Source organism: Rhinatrema bivittatum, chromosome 7 (assembly GCF_901001135.1).
Source record: "Rhinatrema bivittatum chromosome 7, aRhiBiv1.1, whole genome shotgun sequence".
Lineage (NCBI taxonomy): Eukaryota > Metazoa > Chordata > Amphibia > Gymnophiona > Rhinatrematidae > Rhinatrema > Rhinatrema bivittatum.
The window spans coordinates 264496602-264512234 of record NC_042621.1 but is presented as its reverse complement, the minus strand read 5'-3'; the positions used below and the strand labels follow the sequence as shown (position 1 = coordinate 264512234).

The window sequence follows — 15633 nt, the reverse complement described above, 5'->3', positions numbered from 1 at the left end:
TTGCCTCTTCGAGACCATACGAGGTTGAACTGGGGTGTATTTTTCCCTCTAAGTTGGGCACCTGTTAAGACATTATTTGGGGGTTTGGGTTCCAAGGGAGCAAAGTAGGTTATATTCCCTTAATATTACTGCCACACTGCTGAAACTTCAATCGCAATTGCAAGCAAGAAAAGATTTACTTTTATTGCTTATGGGACGCAGTGCTTTGTTTTTAAGATGGTATTATTTCCAAAATTTTTATAGAAGCTACAAAAGGTTCCTTGCTGGCTGTGTACCAGAGAGATAGCATTTCTTAAATCTATGTTGGTACAATTTCTTTGGGAAGGGAATAGCTCATATTAGTCTTTTAAAATTAATGAGGTCCCGCTGTTTTGGAGGCCTCGATATCCCTGATTTTCGGTTCTATAACGTGGCTTGTCAACTTTTTTTTTTTTTTTGGAATGGTATACTTCCTCCTATCCTTTTTGTACTGCTAATCTAGTCGCATTCAGAATTTACCCATTCTCTTATTGGGGCGCTTCATACTAAAATAAGATTCTAGCTACAATACTGGAATGTTGCCTGTTTTGCCCGGGATTGTTGGTGTGGGGATCAGATGCCCAGATTTCTGCCTTTTTTCCACTACAAGGGAATTAATTTTTTTGCCCCTGGTGTTTCGGGTGGAATATTTAAAGAATGGTTTGCAAAAGGTATTTTGGTTATTGCGTTTCTTTATTGTTCAGATAACTAAATCTTTACTATCCTTTCAACAATTGCATGATCAATATGAATGATCTAAATCACTCTTTTTGCATATCTTCAAGCCAGTCATTATATTAGGGCATTGTTAGTAGAAAAACCAGATTGATTTTATTCTGACCCCTTAGCCACTCATCTTTGATTTATGGGAGGAAAAAATAATTATCCTTTCGGTATAAGATTCGCTTGTTGAAGATCACTAATGAAGACTCATTGGATTTGGCACAATACTGGTCTGATTTTCTGGGGACTGTGCAACATATTTGACAATGTTTTGAATATGGTACTAAATTGTCCCTTGATGCTAAATACCAAGAAATGTTTGGTTTTTTTTTTTTTTTTTTGTAAACATGTTTTATTGATAAATTGTACATCTTAGTTACATACAACAGTATTTTCAATGAATTAAACCATCATTGCCTTCCCAGGCATAAAACACGTTAACAGTTTAAACATTTTAAACAATATTGGACCGGCTCTTGGTCTGGAGTAGTCAACTTGTCAGGTGTCCCAACTGTCAGACATTCCTTCCAAGAAATGTTTAAGATTTTGCATCATAGTTATATTGATAATGTAAAGTTTATATAAATGTGGTATTACTACTACTGATCTTTCTACATTCTTCAATGATTACAAAGGTTCTCTTATGTCATTGTATATTTTCCTGTTGATAGCAGGGCTGAATTAACCATGCTGTCATGGGAACTGTCCATCAGGCCCGGGAGGTGGAGCTTCAAAGTGATGTCAGAGCTTTGCTCTGAGGCTGCACGTGGGTTCCCGCGCTGGAATCGACTCTCCTCGGTCTGTTTTTCCGCATGCGGAGCTTCAGACCTCCTCAGCATTATTTTTTCGAAATAAGAGAAGTGAAGAAATTTGTCCAAAAAATTAGAGCGCGGTAGGAAAGATGTTCCCTGGCCATCAGGGTTCAAACCCTGTCTCTGCAGAAAGGTCATGTCCATCACTGATGGACATGACCGCTGTTATCGGTATCTGGGTCCAGACTACCCGCTAGACTCATGTCCGCATTGTGGTAGAATGTCTCTGAGGGCTTGCCGCCAAAGGGCGGACAAAATCCTAGCCCTAAAATTGGCACGGGGTGGATCATATGCCCCGCCGTCAGAAGCCCACTCTTCCCCAGAGCCCTCCACAACAGCGCCGCCTCCAAAGCGTCGAGCGTCTTCCATGGAGGCCCCCACCTCCAGGCCTGGAGATGAGCACCAGCAGAAGACCCAAGACACAGGCTTCCAAGGGTCAGGACCCCATCAGAACCAAACAAAGGAGCCGAGAACAGTCTGATGCATTGGGGCAGCGTACAAAATCGGGGACGCATACTCATAGTAAGCCCCATGTGTCGACGACGTCACTGCACGACATACCGACGCATCAACGGGTTAGTGCAATGCAGACTGTGCTGGGCACGGCGCTTTCACAGGCGACGCACAAAGCAAAGCTGTCTGAGCCGAAGCAACAACCTCGTGTGTCGATTGCGACACAGACGCACTGCCCGACGCACACTTCGGCGCACAGAGAGACTCCATCGATGCCCGAAGCTCTTCTGCCAACACAGCAAAGCAAAATGACGCATACTACGTTAGTACCGGCACAGGATGTGGCTCGGGCAGTGCCATTGCCGACGCCTAGGACATGCTCTTCGAAGCCATCGACTCAGTCAATTACTACCTGCTAAGAAGAGGAAAGGTGACAGATCTCAACAGGTCACTATGTCGCCAGCTGGACATGCTTCATTTGTAACATCTAGACGTGCTCCCCTGTCTCTCGGACAGGATTCACCTGAATTACTCCTCCAGGTCAGAAGGGAAAGAGGTCCCGATAATCACTTCTTCTTCTTTTTCTTCTTTGTCATCCGCTTCGTCCATCCAAGTGTTCTTGTACTTGTCCTCTGCCTCCAAGCACCGTTCCAGGTGGGACGTCCTGCAAGAACCACTCTAAAAAAAAAAAAAAAAAAAAGCAAGGCACCGGAGGTGCTTTGCACCCATAAACAACACAGAACAGCACCAGATTCCGACATACTGCTGGCGGCGGTGCCGTCACCCCGTCCAACTGCACCAGCTCAACCGACCATGCCTCCTCAGACGCAGGAAGCCTTTTCCAATCTGTCACAAGCTCTATCCAGCTTGTTTGAAGTCATGCAGTCTTCTTATCAGCTCCCTGCCTCATCGCCCAGTAGTGCTGCTGTGTCTCCACAACCATCTGTGCACTCGTCTCCAGTACGTCCAGTCACCATCACCAAAAGCTCCTTCTCCTGTTCCAATCTGCCTCAGCCGGTTTCTCCAGATATTCAATCTACATCCCCAGACACCTCAACCGGTTATCCTGCAGAGCCTTATTCCCCGCCAGAAGATTTGACCTACCCAAAATTTTTGGAAAAGATGGGCACGATACTCAATCTTAACATTCAGAAGGTGCCAGATCCTAGGGCTGCAACCCTAGAATTATTGAAGATATTCGACCTTCCGGCGGAACCGACCTCACTACCTGCCCATGCAGTCCTAGACACAGTACTGGAAAAATCCTGGGAGACTCCCTTTACGCTCCCAGCAGTCTTAAGGAAAATTGATCTCGAATACAAGATGCAGAAGTCTCCCCATTGCACCTCGCCACAGTTACCTCATGCTTCTATTGTCAACGAATCAGCAATGACTTAAGGCAAAGAAGTCCAGACTGCACTCTGCCACTCCTCCGGGTAGGGACCTTCGGTCTTTGGATGAGTTTGCTAAGCGTACCTTCCAGGTGATTATGTTGGCAGCCTGGATTAACCCCATCAATTCTATATTGTACAATGTATGAAGGACACTTCTGAATTAACGGACCCAAATTCTTCGGTTCCTCACTTGATTCAAGACATCAAAGTGAGGATATGACATCTGCTACATATTGTTTACGACGGGTTCGAAACTTCATCCTGTGCATCCGCGGCCGCGATTGCAGCACGACGAATGGCATGGCTCCGTGCTAGTATGATCAGGGAGGATGTACATGACAAGTTGGCTAACTTGCCCTGTAAAGGCGACAACCTCTTCAACATCAGATTCCAGGAAACCGTGGCACAGCATAAAGAGCAGTCCTTGGCCGTGCAATCACTGACCACTCTAGTCGTACACTACTTCGCATAGATACTATACCCTGCCACGTAGGCAACCTTTCCAACGAAGGGCATATCGACCATAGGAAGCCTATCGTCCACTGCCGTACCAATCAACACCATGCTCGCAACACCAACAAACCCAGAACCGCAGGGGACATCCACGAACCCAACGGCCCCAAACTCAGCAACCTCCTGCTACATCCAAGCCTAATTCGTCTTTTTAAAGATAGCCATGCCGCCATCAGACAGTATTGACAGGAGGAATAACATCGCACATCCAGGAGTGGGAAAAGATCACATCCAATCGGTGGGTGCTAGACATTGTCCGTCATGGGTACCAGATTCAATTTCAGAGCCCACCACCGCTTCCTTTCCTAACAACCAGAGGGAGCAGGACAAATCTTACCCAGCTGGAGATGGAAGTAGCTTCCTTATTACAACAAGCAATTCGCCGTCTACCTCCATCAACCCAGAATATGGATTTCTACTCCCCCCTATTTCCTCATTCCCAAGAAGTCAGGGAATCTCCGTCCAATCTTGGATCTCCGAGAGCTCAACAAATACATAGTCAAGGAAAAATTCAACATCTCTCTAAAATCTATATTACCCCTGATCCAGCCCAACGCTTGGATGTGCTCCATAGATCTCAAGGATGCGTACACTCATATTCCAATTCATCATTCCTCCTGGCAATACCTATCATTCCAATTCAATGGCCAGCACTTTCAATACAAAGTCCTCCCCTTCGGTCTCTCAACGGCACCCAGGGTATTCACCAAGTGCATGGCAGTGGTGGTGGCGGCATTCCTCCGTGAACAAGGAATCATAATCTTTCCATATCTTGATGATTGGCTGACTGTGGCTTCCAACCCTAACACGCTACAACAGCATCTACAGGACACAATCCTATGTCTCAACAAATTAGGCCTTGTCATCAATTACCAAAAATCCCACCTACAGCCTACACAAATGATCCAATTCATAGGAGCATGTCTGGACACAACTAAACACAGAGTTTTCCTACCACACGATAGAAGAAGCACCATTCGCTTGCTCTTCAAGCAACTCAAGCTCACAAAATCGCCTTCAGCTCATCAAGTCTTAATAGTATTGGGTCATATGGCGGCCTCTATTCATGCAGTTTCCAATACAAGACTACACATGAGACAGATCCAGTGGGATCTCAAACAACAATGGAAACAACATTCTCAGCCATTAACATGGAAGGTGTCCTTGATGGGGGCAATGATAACTGAGATTGGTGGTTAAACAAAACACTCACCTGGGGCGCCCCCTTCATTCTGTTGCCACACAATGCAGTCCTCACCACTGACACCTCCCGCAAGGTCTGAGGAGCTCATCTCAATCACCTCCAGACAGGAACGGACATTACAAATCAACCTCCTAGAACTCAGAGCAATACGTTACGCGTTTGAAAACCTTTGTGTCTCATCTCCAAGGTTACAGTCATGGTCTACACGGACAATCAAGTGGCCATGTTTTATATCAACAAACAGGGCGGGTTGGGCTCATGGATTCTTTGCCAGGAAGCCCTCAACATTCTACAGTGGGCCAAACACCATTCAATTCATTTGCAAGCAACATACCTACCAGGCATAGCCAATACTCTAACTGACAAATTAAGTCACGTATTCCATCCACATGAATGGTCCCTAAATCACGAGGTGGCAGCCGCCATCTTCCAAATGTGGGGACGACCGTCGATAGACCTTTTTACCATAGAGTTCAACAGAAAAGTGACTTGTTTCTGCTGCATTTGGCCAAGCTCACACAGGGATGCCCAGGATACTTTTCTCATTCCCTGGACAGAACCTCTAATGTATGTGTTTCCTCAGATTCCTCTCACAAGGACGCTACAAAAATACATGCAGGAGGCGGCGCAACTGATCCTCATAGCGCCGGCCTGGCCTAGTCAACCATTGTACGCACACCTCCTACAGTTGTCCACAGAAACACCATTTCGGTTACCAAATCAACATAGAAACATAGAAATGACGGCAGAAGAAGACCAAACGGCCCATCCAGTCTGCCCAGCAAGCTTCACACATTTTTTTCTCATACTTATCTGAAGATCTCATACTTATCAAGAAGATCTTCTGTCACAAGACGAGGGAACCCTTCTTCACCCGCTCCACTCCTCCCTACATCTAACAGCTTGGAGGTTGAGCAGATCCTTCTAACCGAACAAGGGTTTTCCATCACAGTACAAGATGTAATTTTGGCATCCCGGAAGCAATCCATGCGAAGAAACTGTCAAATCAAATGGAAGCGTTATGCAACATGTTGCGAGTCAAAGAGTATCGACCTGCTTATCTGTGCACTGGATGTTTTATTGGATTATCTACACACCTTGTACGTCGCAGGTCTTGCTACAGCTTTGGTCCATGTTCACCTCAGTGCGATAGCAGTCTTCCACAGGCTACATGATGGTCAACCCAATTCCATTCACTTAATGATATCTCGGTTTGTCTGAGGACTAACTCATCTTTGACCCCCAGTTTCGAAGCCCCCAGTACCGTGGAATCTGAACTTTCTTCTGGAACAACTGATGTTACCACCATTTGAACCGATGGACTCTGCTCATATCAAATTTCTCACCTGGAAGGTCGTATTCCTTACGGCAGTTACATTGGCTCGGTGGGTTAGCGAATTACAGGCATTAATGCATTATAGCCCGTATCTCCAATTCTATCATCATAAAGTACTCCTACGCACTCACCCATCAATTCTACCGAAGGTGGTATCGCAATTTCCCCTGTACCAATCGATTGAACTGCCGTTTTGTCCCAAACCATGTGAAAACGAACGGGAGAAGCTTCTACATACATTAGACTGCAAGAGGGCATTAGCCTATTATAAACAGCAAATCCACTCGCCCACTAGGGCATCACAACTATTTTTCTTTCAACCCCCAATGCTCCTAGACTTCCAGTAGCTAAACGCACCATCTCTAGTTGGATTACTCAATGTATACAATTCTTCTATGACAAACTACAGTCCAAACTCTTCTCATCCCACTGCTTATCAAACACTTGCAGTGACCACCTCATTAGCTCATTTAAAGCATGTTCCACCTTTTGGGCATTTTGTAAAGCAGCCACGTGGGCATCTCTTCACACTTTCACTTCTCATTATTGCTTAGACCAGTATACTGCGGAAGGCGCCAAATTGGGTAGAGCACTTTACAGTCATTGTCCACAGGGTCGACTGTCACTTAACCTTCATCACACTTCACTATGCATATACTAATAAATTTTTCCTCAGCGTGATGTGGAGTTTAGGACTCCCATGACAGCATGGCCTGCTATCGACAGGTAAAAGCAAGTTTGCTTACCGTAAACGGTGTTTCCGTAGATAGCAGGATGAACTAGCCATGCTGACCCACCCACCTCCCTGACCAGTCTACCTTTGCCTTCACTACCACGCGTGCTTTATCACAGACTGAGGAGAGTCTAGTCCAGTGCAGGAACCCATGCGCAGTCTCAGAGCAAAGCTCTGACATCACTTTGAAGCTCTGCCTCCCGGGCCTGATGTCAGTTCCCATGACAGCATGGCTAATTCATCCTGCTATCTACGGAAACACCGTTTACGATAAGGAAACTTGCTTTTCCCTTTTAGGAAGCTGTATTTTCCACACTTGCAGAGAACTCGGTGGAGTTCTCTGCAAGTGGTGGTGACCCTCATTTGATGGGTGATTATTATTGCTGGGTTCTTCACAATTTATTCCATCTCTTTGGAAATGGTATGAGATTTGTTTATATAGCATTATTGATAGCTTACTTTTCTATTTTAAAACGGTGGACAAAGCCAGAACCACAGTCTCTTACTCTCTGGCAGATTATCATGGCAGACTGTATGCACACTGAAAGATTAGATGTTATATTTATGCAATGAAAAATGTCTGATTTATGTGACAGCCTGGGCATTGTTTTTTGAATCCCTGCCGAGATCTCTGCAAGAGCTATTTCGAACTTTAGGTTTCTAGAAAAATAGAATATTACTTGAAGTTCCTCTGTTTTATATTGGTTGTTTAGTGTCTGTATTTTTTGTTCAGTTTTTTATGGGTTTGTCTAGTTTGATGTGCGGTTGTGAATGAGTGTCTTGTGTTAGTGTTATGTTATGCTTGCGTTATATAGTGTTTATAGTTAAAATGGGTTGTAGGTGCATTGCTGACTTCCCATTGTAAGTTTTCTTGCTGTACTTTATTTTATTTTGGCTGTTATGGGTTGTGCCTATGATTGAATAAATAAACATTAAAAAAAAAACCCACCAAGGTTATAATTTATCTTGTGTTGCTGAAATGTGTATTTCTTTTTTTTTTTTTTTTTTTTTTTTTTAGAAAAGAGCAGCAAACTTTTATTCATGTTCCAGTTTCCTTAAAATTGATGTAGAATGCATGATATTCACAGGTCAGAAAAGCATTCCTTTATAAAAGGTAACCTTTGTAAAACTTTTTTTCTTTAGGTAACATTTAATCACTTTTAAATGTAGTACAAAGTGGAATTTTAATAACCTGTAGAAATTCTGTTCTATGCTAAAGTAAAAAATAAGCTAAGTCAGGAATCCCCTGTTATACCATTACCCCTACCTAAAAATAAGCTGTGATGAGCAAAGAAGAATCCATGCACAGATGGGTCACAAGAGAAGAAAATAAAGTTTATATCAGATGATTTAGTTTATCAACTTCAGAAAGTTCTGTGTTTAGTTTTCACAGGTTCATTTTATAAATGTGTACACAGAATCCAGAGGTCTAGTGCAAAGTGGATATTTTTTCCTTAGAGGATAAACACAGGATTGCAGCCCTCACATGGGTGACATCATCCGATGTAGTCTGGCATAGAAAATGTCAAAGTTTCTAGAACTTTGACTGAGCATATCCGAGCATGCATTATACCATGTGGTGTTCCTTCAGTCTTACTTTTTCCGCAGAGTTGGTGATTTGTGGTTTGTGAATCTTTTTTTTCTCTCTAGTATTTTTCTCAATTTGAGCTTTTTTTCACTGGCAGGATTGTGCTTTTGTTGACATGGGGTCCCTTGGTATTGTCCCTAGGTAGGTTTTTTGGCATTCAAATCCCCGGGGAGGCGGTGCATTCGGTAGCCTCCACTGTCTATTTGATCGTATCCCTTTTATTTTGTGACACCATGTCCATGGGGTTCCAGCGGTGCCCTCAATGTGCAAGGACCATGTCCGCCTGATAAATGTGTCCTCTGCTTGGGAGCAATGCATGACATCTGGGGTTACTGCAGATGCATCCAGATGACTCCTAAAGGACGCTGGGCCTGAATGGAGAAGATGGAACAACTCTTTGGGCATCAAAAGACTGACTGTATCTGAGGCATTGACATCGAGGGACCTCCTGAGACCCACAAATGGCCACTGAGCCATCAACATTGATGGGGCCATTGACTTCTGCATTGATGGCAGTCGGGGACTCCATAGACAGGCCATCGCCTAGCTCTTCCAGGCCGAAGACTGGATTGGTTTCCTTCTTTTTTGGCCTCAGCACTGGGGAAGGATCATGTCTAGCATCGAAACACAGTGCCAGGCATGGGGATGCTCCGGCTTTTGTCGAGAAATCCCCAAAGCAACTCCATGATGAGGACTACTCATCCTCCTTGATTCCCAGGGGTTTGCCATGGTCTCCATCGATTTAGATATCAGCCACTGATCTTCCTTTTGGTTCTGAAGAGGATCTGGTAACACCTCCTGGGTCCCTGTTGGTATTGACAATTATTTGAGGAGGAGCCGGAGAAATGTGTAGCTCACTATGGGGAAGGTGTTGCAAGGCCTTTATGTTGGAGCCCCAGGACTGGCACCATTGTTTTCTGAGCCACTTCTCTGCTCCCTGCAGGCAATGATCAGTGTTTTGACATCACCATCAGTGTCTGTGTCCACTTTTTGTATTGCCACCCGGTGTAGCAGAGGAGCCCCAACGTACCGGTTCCAGTTGTCATTCTCTGAGTAGGAAACTCCTCTGAAGATGGAGGATACCTCTGGGTCCAGCCCACCTGGCCAGTCACTCAGATACTCATACTGCTGGCCAAGGACGAAACGCCATGGGATCTGTCCCCTGTCAGTGACAGCGAGGAGGAACCCCTCTGTCCTTGAAAGAGAGGCTCCTCAGATGATTTGGAAGACAAGACAGATGGCCTTCCCTCCGACCCCCTTTCCTCTCGCTGGCAGAAGGAAATATTTCTGAAGACCTCTCCTTTACAGGCTTTATCAGGTTAATGGGTGAGGCAATTCTTCTTAATTTGCAGCAGAGAAGGATAAGTGGCACAAGATACTGGATATCCTTCAGTATGTGAGTCTCCTAAGCAGATTGTGGCAGTCCCAGTGGATGAGATCCTTATGGCGTTAATGCTGAGGATGTGGGAGAACTCAGTCTGTGGCTCCCATCAGTAAGAAGTTGGACGCAGTGTGCCTTGTCCAGATGGCTCCCAAATTCAACCAGCTCCAACTACCACACCAATCGGTAGTGGTCGAATCTGGTCTCAAGAAGGCCAAGCATGCACTAACCCACTCCTCAGTGCCCCCTGGGAGAGGTCGGAGGACAGTGGATACTCTTGGGGGAGAGATTTTTCAGGGAACTATGTTCATTGCCCACATAGTGGTCTACCAGCTCTTCATGGTAAATGCAGAGCATCCTGAAGCAGGTGCAAGAGGTGGCCGAGCTGCTTCCTAATTCACCAGTGACTCCTGCTGAGGATCAGGAGTGTGGAAAACATGGGGTTAGTTCAACCTAAGATTTTTTTAATACTCTTATTTTAACAATTTAAAAATATTACAAAAAACAAACTTTGCACAGAAACATTAGAGAGAAAAAAATCAAATCACAAAAATATCGAATAAGATTTTTTTTTTTTCTCTCTCAACATAGGCATTCCAACCAAAGGTAAGGAGGAGAGAAAAAGCATGGAGAAATCAGAAAGAAAAGAAAAATCAAAAGGTAAAGGCCCTAACATGAAATCCAGTCCCTATTCACATATCAGATGATAGACAAATCTTAAACCGTTGGGACCAGTTGAAACAACCAGCTTTCTCCCTACCAAAGAGCATCTTAACATATCTGTAGAACAAAAAACATATAGTATTCATTTCTCAATTTGATGACACATTTACAAGGGTACCTAAGTAAGGAGGCTCCAAGAGCCTGTACTTCCTGACATAAAGCCAGGAATTCTTTACACCTTTCTTGCATTGCCCTGCCCAGATCAGGATAAATCCTGACTGGCTGTCACAAAAAGTCCACATTCATATTTTCGATGTAACTTTTCATAATGTAACTCATCATATTCATTAAAAAAGGAAACTTATAATGTAGACCTTTCAATTATCTAAATAGAAGTAGACTCCAAAAAAAAGTCAGATTAACCAAATCAAACAAAACTTGAGAAGTAGCTTATTGGCTAGGGTTGTTTAAAAAGGAAACATACCTTATTAACTGGTGGTATTGTCTCAGGAGAAAGATGTAATATTTCCATTAAATATTTCCTTAGTCAGTGAAGTTCTCCCACAACTTTAGGAAAATTGATAAATCGTAAATTCAAGTATCTCTGACAATTCTCTACAGTCTCCAGCCTCAGAGTAAGAGAACACTGTTCCTGAACAATAGTGGCATTAACTGATTCTAGTTTCTGAACAGTTCTGTGGTGTTCATTTGATGTTTTCTGGTGGTCTGAGCAAGTGAGCCCAGTCTTATATATTTATATATTTAATTATTTAAACGCTTTTCTATACCGATATTAGTGGGGACATCATATCGGTTTACAGCAGAACTGGAGAATTGAAATTACAATGAACAGGTATCGGGGAATGGATCACATAAGAACAAATAGGTAGCAAAGAAATAAAAGAATACAGAGAAATAAAGAATACAATCGCGTGGGGCTGCTCAGGGTACAATCGAGAGCCAAGAAACAGCAACATAAAAATGTAACAATTATGACTAAAAAACTTTGTACAAGCATTCAGTTAAATACTAGCATGTCGGTGAGGGGAGAGAAAAGGGGGCCGGGGGAGGGGGGGGGGGTTTATTGAGGGTAAGCTTGTTTAAAGAGCTAAGGTTGTTTGGGTTTGTTTTTTTTTTTTTTAAATTAGCTCTGAATTTAGATGTGCAAGTCTCAAGCCGGAGGTTGGTGGGTAGAGAGTTCCAGTGTGTAGGTCCAGCAATGGAGAGGGCACGATCCCTTGTGGAGGTGACGTGTGCCTTTTTTAGGGAAGGCACGTGAAGGGTCCCATTGTTGGAGGCTCTGGTGGATCGGTTGGAGCGTATGGGGCGGAATGGCTCATCTAGCCAGTTAGAGTTGTGTGTGTGTATATGGCTTTGTGGCTCGTGGTGAGGGTTTACCTTACTGTAACACTCAGAAAAGGAAACAGGCTGGCAATTAAGTCCCACAGTGCTTCTAGGGTAACAATGGCTGGTTTTGGAGGAAAGGAGAACCCCCTTACACCAGATGACTTGCACACTGCCAAGGAACACAATTGATTGTCCATTTCGGATGATACCACCGCCAATGATCTTGTGACAAAAGAAGTACTTGCTCCAGGGTTCCAAACTCCTGAACTGCCTCCTTGCGACCAGCTTCAGCCGCAGTTGAGAATCCACGCCGGCAGCTCCTTCCACAGAGGCGCCTTCTGTGATGTCATCACTCCATGCCTTGGAAGCACCTGCAGTGACACGATCTCATTCAGCTGGAGGTAAACGACTATCCAACGGGCTCAGTGATGCCACCTCGACAATGGGACTCAAGGCCCCCTTATCCTCCAGATTGAAGACACAAACTCCACAATGGTACACTGCCTCAAAGGAAGGGAGAGCTTGGAAAGAAAGACCTGCACTTATCCTTTCCTTTTTAGAAGGCATAACGGTGAAATAAGAATAAGACCTCAAACTGTAGAGCAGCCTGTAGTTGTTAGCTCATATGGCCATCTTCATTCTACGATGTTTTTGAAGTGGCATTGAGAATCTCTGTGACAGGATTTGGAACCCACAGACTTGCCTGGCTGCAGGCCTCAGATCTCCATCCAGAGGTGCAACAATGACTTGCTGACATGCCATGGATGGGAGAGAAACTCTTAGGAGATTGTATAAAGGATGTGGTGGCAGAGATACATGATCACTGTGTGACGTTCCAGCAGCTTCCATAAGCACTTGGGATCCGGCCTCCTTGTCAAGGAGGACTCTGAGAGCCAGTCAGAGGAAATCTTTCTTCTACTTGATGAGACACTATCCTTTGCTGTCTTGATCCATATCACAGCAGGCCCCTTAAAACCGCCCATGGTAACAGAGGGTCCCTAAGCCCTAGACCAGAGCTTTCCAAAGTGTGTGTGTCGCGACACTTTAGTGTGTCGCCTGCACTGTGCCGGTGTGTCGCACAAGCCCGGTGCACGTGACGTGGTATACCAAGGAGAGGTCAGAGGGAGCCAATGCGGCTGGCGGCTGAGTAGTGAAGTATCGTTGTGCTGTGCCGGAGACACACAGCAGGAAGATCGGTAGGGTGTGGTGGAGCTCATGGCACCACAGCCCGAAGAAAAAGGTCACGTCTAAACATGCAGGTGCTCCTCCTCTTTCCTGCCCACACGGCCCCGGCAGAAAAATGTTGCCGGAGCCGCATGGGCAGGAAGGAGGAGGAGCATCAGCCGCATGCAGAAGAGGAGCAGCGTTGTTGCAGCGGGCTGAGAAGAGGAGGAGGTCCGGTAGCAGGGTCCCCCACCGCGGATCGGCCCGAAAAGATCAGGGCCGCTGCAGAGCCCATCCTGCAGCGATGCGTGAAGAGGAGGCCCAGAGGTAAGAGAGAGGCTGAGGGCCCGTAGAGTGTGTGTATGAGATGAGTTGAGAGATTGTGTGTGGGAGTGAGGACCTGAATGTTTGCAGAGACAGCATGTGAGAGCCTGTGTGTTTGAGAGAGACAGCATGTGACAGTGAGAGCCTGTGTGTATGAATGATTGTATGAGAGAGAGCATGTGAGAGTGAGAACCTGACTGTGTGTTTGAGGGAAGAAGATAGAAAAAAAGACAATATGAAAGGAATTGGCAAAAAAATAAGAAAGGGGAGGTGGAACAAAAAAGCCTGTGACCAACCGATAAGAGAACTAAGATCAGACAGCAAAGGTAAAAAAAAAAATAAATAAATTACTTTTTACTGATTGACACATGTAATCTTTGGTAATGTGCAAGAGTAGCACTTTCTCTATGCGGATCTCGCAATGTACAAGATCAACATGGAGGAAGTGGAAACCCATGGGGCCTGCACAGAGGAGGCAGCAGAATGGGCATCAGTGCCTCCCCTATAGCCATGTGGCATCAGTGGCAGCAGAGTAATGAGTGAGGTTCCGAGGTTGCTGGCAAAAGAAAGAGAGGGGTTCTGCCTTTAGTGTGTGCGTGTGAATGCATGGGTGCCTGCTTGAGGGTGTGTCTGTGTATGAGAATGAATGGGTGTTTTCCTGGGGTTTGTATGTGTGAGAATAGGTGCCTTGCCTGTGTGTGTGTGTGTGTGTGAGAATGAATTGATGCCTGCCTGGGAGATGGTGAGGGAGTTGTGTGAAAATGAATGGGAGCCTGCCTGGGGGTCATTTCAGTGTGTGAGAATGCCTGGATGTGTGTGTGTGTGTGAGAATGATTGGGAACTTGACTGGGTGTGTGTGTTCGTGTGTATGTGAGGGAGCATGAGTGTGTATGAGAAAATCCAGGGGAATAAGTTTTTGTGTGTGTGGAGGGGGGAGAGTGTGTCTTAGAGCCTGAGAGTGTGTCAGTGTCTGTGAGAGCGAGAGGTTGTGGTGGGTATAAGAGCATGAATGTGTATGTATGTGACAGTGTGTGTGTGTGAGAGAGAGGATAACCTCCTAATCCTTGACAATATCAGGGTGACTGGAAATCAAGAGCTCCCACGTATGGACAGCAGGAGCTTTTTAAAATCCTTAGTTTTAATTATTGGGTGTTATTTGATATATGTGCTGTTTTGAAATATTTTATTGGTGTTTGGGAAATTGTAAAAAATGTATATGATTTTAATTAATAGAAATTCTATTTATCAGTAGTTTTAAAATATTTTTTTATTAGTATGGTTTTACTATTATAACTGATGCTTTGTTTCTTGATTTTATTTGCTTTATGAGGAATGGTTCTGTTTCTCCGTTAATACACAGAGTCTGGCTTCTTGGGGTTTCCATTTCAGTTTTTGTCTAATTTGTGCTCCTTTATTTTGTATTCTGTATTTGGTGAGGGTCTGTCTCTGCTCTGTGTGTGTGACCATGATGAAATATTCTGCTAGCATAGAGATCTATAGCAATCTGGTTTGTTTTGTTTCCTCAGTAGGTGGTGTATTGGTATTCTAGGACCCAGTATAATATTTACCCTTGCTTTTTCACAGGTAGGGTTATTGTTGTTTGAGTCCTTGGTGTTATTATTACTGTTATGTTACAATGGGATGGCAGTATAGATTTTGAGTGTCTTTTTTGCTGGGTTTTGTGTTAGTTCACAATGCCTGGCAGTGAAGGTGTTTGTGCTGCTGTTACTGTGAGGTGACACCAGAATTTGAAAATATCTTTTAGTATGATGAGCTGTAAGGGAAACATCCAAGCACCATTGTTTGGGGGAATTTCAGTGGATGCACAGAGTTACAGAACTGGAGGTGCAGGATTATATTGACATTCTGTCCCTTCCTATAAATTCCAGACTTCACTCTCATAGCCATATAGAATTAGTTGAATGAGGCTATCAAATAATTTTATAGTGTGAAACTGGCCAGCTTTTTAAAATTACGCAG

General features: G+C 44.5%; 1 protein-coding gene across 2 annotated transcripts in view; it reads left to right on the top strand.

Moving 5' to 3' along the window:
- Window positions 1–15633, top strand: part of LCOR (ligand dependent nuclear receptor corepressor) — a 459578-nt gene that overhangs the window by 15070 nt on the left and 428875 nt on the right. The window lies entirely within an intron of this gene.